The 9,482-nt window shown below is 39.2% G+C and overlaps 1 pseudogene; it reads left to right on the top strand.

Moving 5' to 3' along the window:
* The first annotated feature begins 211 nt into the window (after positions 1 to 211).
* On the top strand, positions 212 to 327 carry LOC131910163 (small nucleolar RNA SNORA40; annotated as a pseudogene).
* The last annotated feature ends 9,155 nt before the right edge of the window (positions 328 to 9,482 follow it).

Below are 9,482 nucleotides of genomic sequence, written 5' to 3'. Positions count from 1 at the left end.
TCAGTAGTTAGAAAAGGATAGTGATTACTATAGTTGGGTTGGTGGGTGGTGAGTTAGTGAGATGGAAGTGACTGGAACAAAGCTGGAAAAGGTGAGTGAAAATGATCAGTAGATTGTGTTAATAATTACACAAGTCTGTGAATAAACTAAATGTCACAGTTGAACCTTTAACAGTGGATAGGTCATACTGCAATAAAACCATTTATTACACCACTTAAATGTGTTTTTGTTCAACTGGAGGACAAAGGCAAGTGCAAAACAAATCCTTTCTTGCCACCCAGAACTCATTATTCAGTGTGAGTTTTGATGTATACAAGAAGGAATATGATATATAAAAATAAATGGAAAACTACGTATTAAAAACTCACACAAAGCACCAAATACCCCTAGATCTCCATCGAGTAGTACAAAGTAGTCAGTGAAAGCAGAGAATAGACAAATCTCACTCAGATATCCAGCTTCCCTAAACTGATCAATATTTTTGCAAAGTTCTTCATGGGGCTAAGGCATGCTTCACCTGAAAGGCACTCATTTCAATGGTTATAAAAACATTAATTTTGTAAGTAGAGGAACACAGTAAAGTAAGGCACACCAGCCTGGATTCTGAACTCCTATAACCTAGTCCCATCATTAAAAATACAACCTCCTAAATTGTATCCACCAGATTTGAATGCCAGATATAACATTTTTCAACTATGTGAGCTTGAGTAAATTATTAACTCTTCCCAATATTAGTTTATTTGCAGTTTGTGAAACATGCTTTTATGCCTTACTCTGTCAGAACACCCAGTCTTTCCCCTATACACCACCTATGGAATTCTTCCTTCCTCCAAGGTATGCAAACCTATCTCTTTCATATGATCTCTGATAATTCCATTTTCCAAATTAATTACCTCATTGAATTCTCACAGGAGTAACAAAACAACACCTGGGAGGGACTTGGATTGGTGTATACTATGTGCTGGCAAGGAATCTTAGTGTAACGGAATGTCAATATTTATTATCTTCCATGATAAACAGCTATTGATGAGGTAATATGGTTAATTTCGAAGCCAGAATAGATCTAGTTTAGGAAGTAGATAGCAGGATACAAGACAGAAGGAAGTGGATAATCTTGTTTAAAAAAAAAAAAAAGATCAGCTCATTTTCCCCCCTATTTTTTTTAATTTTGAGATTATAATTTAATTACGATATGTATCCCTTCACTTTCCTCCTTCCAAACCTTCTTTTATATCTATCTCTACTCTCCTTTGAATTCATGACCTCTTTTTTAATTAATTCTTATTACATACACATATATATTTTTATATGTGTATATATTCCTAACTATAACATGTTCAGTCCACATAATGTTACTTGCATGTATGTTTTCAGGGCTGACTATTTGGCCTTGGACAACCAACTGGTGTGATAAGACCACCTGCCCAGCTTTCCTCAGTTGCCTGTAGTTCTTCGTGTAGGGTTGAGGTTTCATGGCTTTTTCCCGTTAAGTCTGGCGTGTTCATTGGTGTCATCCTTGTTCAGCTCATGTTTAGGCAGTCATGCTAGTGAGTCTTATGAACATAGCTTCTGACATTCCTAGGAGACCATTTCACAGCAAACTCCCTGATCCTCTCACTCTTACAATCTCTCTGGCCCTCTTCTCCAGTGCTCCCTGAGCCTTAGGAGCAGGATGTTATGTAGATGTATCCCGTGGGACTGGGCTGCACAACTCTGTATTTTGATTGGGTATGGTTTTCTGTAGTGGTCGCTGTCTGTTGCAAAGAGAAGTTTCCTTGTTGGGTGGTGAGTGGGTATAAGGCAAATATTTATAGACTGGGGATTATGCTGGTAATTGGTGGACAGGAAAATACACAGAAATCTAAGGTAAAAAAAATTCTTAGGAAGTTCTTCTGAAAATGATCTTGTCACACCACAACTCTCTCAAAATACTAACCACAGTCATCTATAAAGCAACTGTTCTATGCCCCATGCTGTATCCCATGGTCTCACAGACTCACATCCATTGTTCATTCAAGCAACTACTCCCTCCATATGCAAAATAATGACCACTATCCCACTATCCTCTTCCCTGTTCATATAACATCCATGTCAGAGCTGAGAGGCAGCTCAGAAGCCTCACGATTTACTCCTTTGCCTTCAACCTGTTTGCTTTTGCTGCCCTCTGGGCTTGAACTGTCCTTCCTCCCCATCTCCATCTGCTCATACTCTTCTTGTGCCCCTTCTAATCCTCCACTCACTGTTTTCCTTTGCCACCTTGGCACCAAAATGCAACTTATAGCAGCACTTTCCGAGTCCAGGCTCTACTTTGTATAGCCAACATTGATTTTGAACACATGGCATGTTCTAATTGAGTTATATTTTGTACAGCTAACACTGTTTTTTGAGAACACACTATGTACTTATTGGGTTATACTTTGTACAGCTGACATTGTTTTGGAGTACATAGTAAGTTCTAATCAGTTTCCACCTTGTGCCCTTCTGGACATGACTTATTAATGTCAGGGACTCAATCTTCTGTTACCGCCCTAACCCTGGTGTCAGGGCACCAGGTCTGCAAAAACTTCTTGAAATGAACTTAAAAGATCATTGCAAAGAGAGTCTTACAGCGTGCCTGTGAGAGAAGAAATTCCAGTGGCTTACAGAATGTACTGTGTGAAATGGCTCTAGGAAAAAACTTGAAGTGCCATTTCATTTCAGGCAGTGCCCAAAATAGTACCTCAGCATCCTGAAATCACATGTTGTCTGCCATCAGAACATATGAAATATCATGGAATAAGATAGTGTGCCTTCTGTTAAATTTAAAATTGTGATTTAAAGAGGGAAGCCTTGGAATAAAGAATTTATGAATTATAAATAAATCAGGGGGAAGAGGAAGAGCAGAAGATTTTCATATTCTCAAGTATTTCGGTGGAGAGTGGTAAATTAGATATGCACAGAGGAGATGGATGGACCTTGGAGCGTGTGTTTAACCTGTCTGTACCACTATTCATACTAAAGAGCTTCAGGCTATTGTGGTAAAATCATGCTACTATGAATCAAGGCTTACAGCAAAATCATTTGTCAGTCGTTGAAAGAGAGAAAGGGAGGGAGACAGAAAGAGGGAGGGATAGAGAGCAGGAGGGAGAGAGGGAGACAGAGAGAGAGTGGTGAAGACTAACAGTAAGTTAGCAAGTAAGTTTTAGGAGGAATGATCAAGGATAAAACCAAACCATTTTAAATTCAGTCTATTGTCTTAAATATTTTCTTCTACTAATTTTTACAGCATAATTTCTCTGGAAAAGAGTAGCTTCTAGTCCCAGCCAGTCAGGATCATGTGAGAACAGACCTGGATTAAGTGCTCAGTCAAGAAAAACCCCGAAAGCTCAAAGGCCAGAGTCTGGCCCTATTGGCATTAGCTTTCCAGACATGCTGGCCTTCCAGGTCATCCCTACAGCTAGACACATAAAAACCAAGGATTCAATATCTTGCCATTTGTTGGAATAAAGAGCTTCTTCAGTTGCTTATCATATCTTCTTTGCCTTTTACCAATAACTGCCTTTCTAAAATGTAGTCAAACAATAAATGTTTAAAACTACATGAGCCGGGCGGTGGTGGCACACGCCTTTAATCCCAGCACTCGGGAGGCAGAGCCAGTCAGATCTCTGTGAGTTCGAGGCCAGCCTGGGCTACCAAGTGAGTTCCAGGAAAGGCGCAAAGCTACACAGAGAAACCCTGTCTCGAAAAACCAAAAAAAAAAAAAAAAAAAAAAAAACACCAAACCTACATGAAAGTATAAATAGTTTTTTTTAATATAGACCACACTTTGCCTTTCTCATCTTTGTGAGTCATCCCTATTAATTCTATTAATTTACTAGTATAACTAGAAATGAAAGTAAACACAGCCATATTCATTTCCAAGCTTTTTTCGGAGCTTGTATGATTTAAGTACTCTTCTATTTCAGCAGAGATCATGATTACTACATACCCTGGGAAAGGGTCTCCTCTGCCAGCAGCACTCCAGTTACACTTCTAGGTTTCTAGAAGATGCTGAAGCCATGCTGTTCATTCCTTACTGCTCCAATATCCCAGAGGTAAGTGTGTGGATAGTGTGAAAACCATAGTTTGAACAAGGAGTAAAACAGCAACAACAGAGTCACCCACACAGTCTATTTTGAGACTCCGTTCTTATTTGAAATGTCTCCGTCTTTCTCTGAAACTGAAGATAAAAGATGATCAAAGTTAGCACTGTCATAGAAGTCTTTAAAAATAACTGTGATGTTAATTAAAAGTTCTCTCGTTACTGCCAAAAACCCAGCTTTTGAAGTACAGGTCTTATTTACTGAGCTGGATTGGAAAATAAGTACAACAATGTCCTATTGGTAAATATACTGGATATGCTTTGCAGTAAACACTCATTCCTCTTTTGGGGGAATAGCTGCAGTCCACATCTTCAGTCGCATATCTATGCCCCTCCTCATAGCTCAGCAAATGTCGACTGTGGTCAGCTGCCAGGCAGCACACTGAATGGCCAAGCCAATTCTCTCAGAATTTTAAAATGAGTCACACAAGGGTACTCTGTTTGGCGTTTCATCTTTGAAAATAAGCACTTCTGTATGCCTGAATCACAGTTTTCAAGATGACACTCATAATTTCTGCCTACATGAAAGGGGGTTTGGAAATATAAAAGAATATTACTTCTGTAGTGACTTGGATATGAGGTGTTTCCCCAAAGACTCAGGTGGTAAGACTTGGTTGCTCGCTGATAGGCTACTAGAAAGGGATTGGTTCTTGAAGGCTCTGATCTAATCAATGGACTAATCCCTTGATGGATTCATAATGTGATGGATTAATAATATTATTGAGAGGTGAGCGAAAGTAGCAGTTAGGGGCCTAGGTAGAGGAAGTAGCTCACTGGGAGTGTTTCCTGGAAAGACACACTTTACCCCAGTGCCTTGCTTGTTCCCTGCCTCCTTATTTCCTGGATCACTTCCAGCCATAAAGTGATCCCCTCACCACTCCATCATGATGTTATGGCTCACCACAGGCCCAGAGCAACAGGACCAAGTGACCATGGACTGAACCCTAAGAAACTGTGAGCTAAAATAAGTCTTTCTTTGTTTTAGTGTTTCCTCTCAGGTATTTGTTACAGCAGCAACTACGACCAACAGAATATAGCTAACACAGTCTCTAAACCAAAAGCCTGATGGGTGTTTTTGTTGTTTGGGTTTATTTTACCAAATTCTTTTGGGGTAGATTCAACCCAAGTCATGTACTAATCATCTGCATCTCCCAAAGGAATTCTTTTAATTTATGTAGAGACAATACGAGGTTTAGATGAAAGGACTAAATTTGAAAACAAGCAAATGAATGTATCATGTGTCACATATATTACACATAAAATGCAGATTACATATAATACATATGCATCATATTCACCCAGAACACTCTCATATTACAGATGATAAAGAGTGTGCTGGAGTGTTAGAGCTAAGCTTCACATAGGCATTGCTGAAATCCTTAACCGTGGCCCCATGTTCCCACTAGTGTGCTCCATACAATACTGGTAACGTGAGTGTGCTCCACACAGGAGACTGCTAGCAAGATCAACATGTGAAGACATGCTGTCACTAGAAAACCCTTATCCTGACCATGACTCCTAATTCTGTGTTGCTACAGATAAGTTTTTCTAGTTTCTAGGCTTGTCTACTGAGAAACCATCTCTGTCTTCTACCATGCCATTTATATTTTAATTTCAGACGATTCTTAGTTTCTTTGCACTTGCTTGAGTTTAAACACAGAATCTTTATCAACCCTTTTTATAGCTTAAACTCATCATCTCTTACTTGTTACTGAACAAATTCTTGCTGATCTTAATGACGGTCACTCGGTCTTGCAGCGCCCTGCACAGGAAGGCTCTCATCAAGCTCTTCTCTACTCTTCCCTTTCCACAGTGCTGCAGATAATCTACCACTTGGTACCTGGTTTTTAAACACAGAGAATCACACATAGCACAGGCCTTTTTTTTACACTAAGTGTGGCTTCTCATAGCAATATTGCTTCCCTTTCTCTGTATGATTTACTCCTTGTCATTTGTAGCACACACTAAGTCTGGATGTTTTTCCCCAACCACTCAATCTAAAGTGAAAATCCAGATACTCTGTCACGTCTGTAGGATTGATTGCCTGCTGGCGTGGTATTTATTATAGATGGTTATTGGTGTTATCCCCTACCATTCTGGGCAAATTCTATTAAAATAAGAGTCTGTCTGTCTCAGCCTTTAGTGTTCCCTAGAACCTAGAACCATGCTGATGCTTAATTAGCACTCAAGTACTGCTGGATTAAATTAGTATTACATTGATTGTTCTGCAACTGCCCCCTACCTGGGAATTCTTTCAACACTTGGCTTTAAATAAAGTGTGAACACATTTCTAGAGAAGTGCATCTGAAAATCTCCCTCCCGCTGTACATAACTCATCAAGAATTCCAATGTAGCATTAATAAGTATCCTTGAATCAATAAACAAGTCAGATGGAGTCATGTTATTTTTATATAAAAGTTATTAAAATATTTTTATATCACAAGTTCATGTATAAAAATTAGTTTATTATCTGTGGTCTGGGTAGAACTCTGACTATGCATACTTTCAGTTCCCCTTGCTTTCTTTATCCAGTGCACTCTGACAAGTCCCTATGATCCCAGGTTACTTAATGACCTTTAGTTACACTATTCAATGCCCTGCATCTAAGTGTATCACAACATTTATTTAATTCTAAAGATTATTCCCGAGGCAACAATGCAGAGACCTGTATCCAGTTAGAGTACCAAAAATAAGTGACCAATGAGCACTCTTAGCCTTAAATGGAAGGCTGTTCCTCACACCCCACAAGCCCAGGAACATCATAGAAAAGAAAGAAGAATGAATTTAAGAGACAGGGGATGGGAAGAATGCCATGGAATGTTGCCATACAGATACATTGCTATTGTAACCATGGACCCACAGCACTGATGGATACCAGCACAAGATAGGACACTCTAACTTTCCATGGATAGAGGAGATGACTATGAAGCCTACCCCTTCCTGAGGAGATACTAACTGTTAATGGGTACTGAAGGATGTTTGTCATTTTTTCTAGTGGTGTAGCCATTGGGAAGGGACTAGATGAGAAAAGGGGTTCAAAGGAAAAGTCAGGGGGATACCAGAAGGTAATGGGGTAACTATGACCACATTATATTGTTTATATACATAAAACTGTCAAAAAATGAACAAATAATGAATGTCATCAATTATTCTTGAAAGTCCCTTGAATCATCCTTGAAGTCTAGCATACACAAATGCCAATTCTAAACAAATCAAACACAGTTGTTACTTCTTCCCAAAAATTATTAGGACAGATAATTATTTCTCTACCTGATTTTTGGATGAGTTACATGGATATATTGCAGAAATTTAGCAATCATTTAAGTTTCAGACTCATACCCAACAAGATAGGGCAAGTGTACGGGTAAAAAGTGGCCGCCTTCAAGGTAGGATCAGAGCCTTCGCAAAGCCTCAATGGCACTGCAATTCTGACTTCAAGTTTCCAGAACAGTAAAATGAATTTCTGTTTAAGCTAGCAAGTCTCTTTTGTTATAGCAGTCAGTACTGACTAATGCAATGGGAAACACTTTCTCAGCAGTTGGTCCTTTAACTCTTTCATTATCTTCCTCAACCCTTCAAACCTTACTCATGCTTGATTTACATACCCACAGTGTGCATTTGATGCATCCCTTTTGTAAGACATTGGGTGGTAATTGGTCATAACTAACTTTGATAGAGAAGTTAGTCATATTTGTTAGCCAGATACTAAGCAAGCCTTGGAGGATGGACATGAAAGCAACTCAGAACCCAGAGGAAGGGGGTGAGAGAAGCCTGCCTAGCAGATCTCTCCTGGGAGAAAACCGAAGTCATATAAAGGGTAGCAGAAGGTTGAACATCATGTTCTAGGAGAAGCCTGCCAACGGATATTAAGAAAATAAAGATAGGTGGATATCAAAAGCAGCTTTCTCAGCTTTACCTAAGGCTATTCTTGTTTCTAAGTCTAACAAAGGTGAGAACTGCTTAGTGTTACTGATCTTACAGCAGAGGGATGAACAGCCATAGGTATCCACTCTTTATATACCCTTTTTCTGTACGTCCATGCAGAGGATACAAGAAGAAAATTCTCTTCCAGAAATAAGAAATGGGGTGATTACATATTCGCATTCACACCTAGATAAAATGTTGAGAATATTTACACACAAAGGTAAGGAATCGCATGTAATGTAAAATGATTGTTTTTGTGATTCTGGAGGAAAACAGGGAGCCACTTAATTTATGCATCAGCAAAATGGGAAATTTTAAGTTAAAGGCACTGGATGTTAGGATTTGAGATAACATTCAACTGGCCCGAACACTCTTCTTGCGAATCTGTCCTTTACAATTTTTTTCTTTTGAAATTTCAATTTCTTCCATCTTAACTGTCAAAATAGAAAGGACGTTCTGCCTAGTAATTAGTCTAAATGAGGCAGGAGCTGTGAAAGGAATGTAGAAAGCACACAACCTCAGGATTAATGCTGCTTGGCTTCAAATGTGAACAATAGGCAGCAATATGCATTCTAAATGACGGAAAGAGGCAGACATTCAGTCGATAGCTTTCTTTGACACTTATTGTGTGCAGAGCGCCATGCCTGGCTGCTGTCTGAGAAATAAAAGAAACACAAGACAGCCCTTATCTTCCAGCTCAGAGGGCTGCAGATCTCAATACATCAAGACTCTTTGGAAGTCTGAGCCATGAGGACAGGGAAGAGCCATTTGCCAGCCTCCATGACAACTGTTCAGGATTGAAACTGTATCTGTTACAAACAAATGCAATATTATGCTGCCCTAAATTTCAAGAGAACAATTAGTTGTAGAAGACTGAAGCTCTCATTTTTCCTAGGAAAGTCACAGTTTTGTCTGTTCAGTGGTGTAGCTCTATTGAGAAAAAAATATAGTCCATTAAAAACAGTCCCTTAGTGGCTTTAAAACTCCCAGGTTGAGGCAGCATGAGCTGTTCTTTATGTGACCATATGACTACAAAAAAAGGGGCTTTGAGTCTTACGCTGGTAGAGCTGTCTCTACTAACAACAGGAACTGGATTAACCACAACCTTCGACCATCCCAGGCCAAGATTGCCAGATGAGTTCTCTGTTTAAAGATGAGAAAAAAAAATTAACCCAGTTTAATAATTTCCATGCTGACTTAAAATAAAGCTCACTAAAAATTTCAGCATCAACTAAAAACGTGGCTGACTTGCTACAGAAATACTTTCAGGCTGACATGAGAATCGATACCGTACTAATCAGAGGAGGCTGTGAGGTAGACACACGGAACAAGCATGACTCACAGGGTAGAATTATAAACAACTTCATTTTTATTTTGCACTGTCTCTTTGAATTTATTCTCTTGGGTTAGTACTGCCATTGCCTCCAGTTGAACATTC

Source organism: Peromyscus eremicus, chromosome 4, assembly GCF_949786415.1.
Source record: "Peromyscus eremicus chromosome 4, PerEre_H2_v1, whole genome shotgun sequence".
NCBI lineage: Eukaryota > Metazoa > Chordata > Mammalia > Rodentia > Cricetidae > Peromyscus > Peromyscus eremicus.
This window is presented reverse-complemented; position numbering and strand designations above follow the sequence as displayed.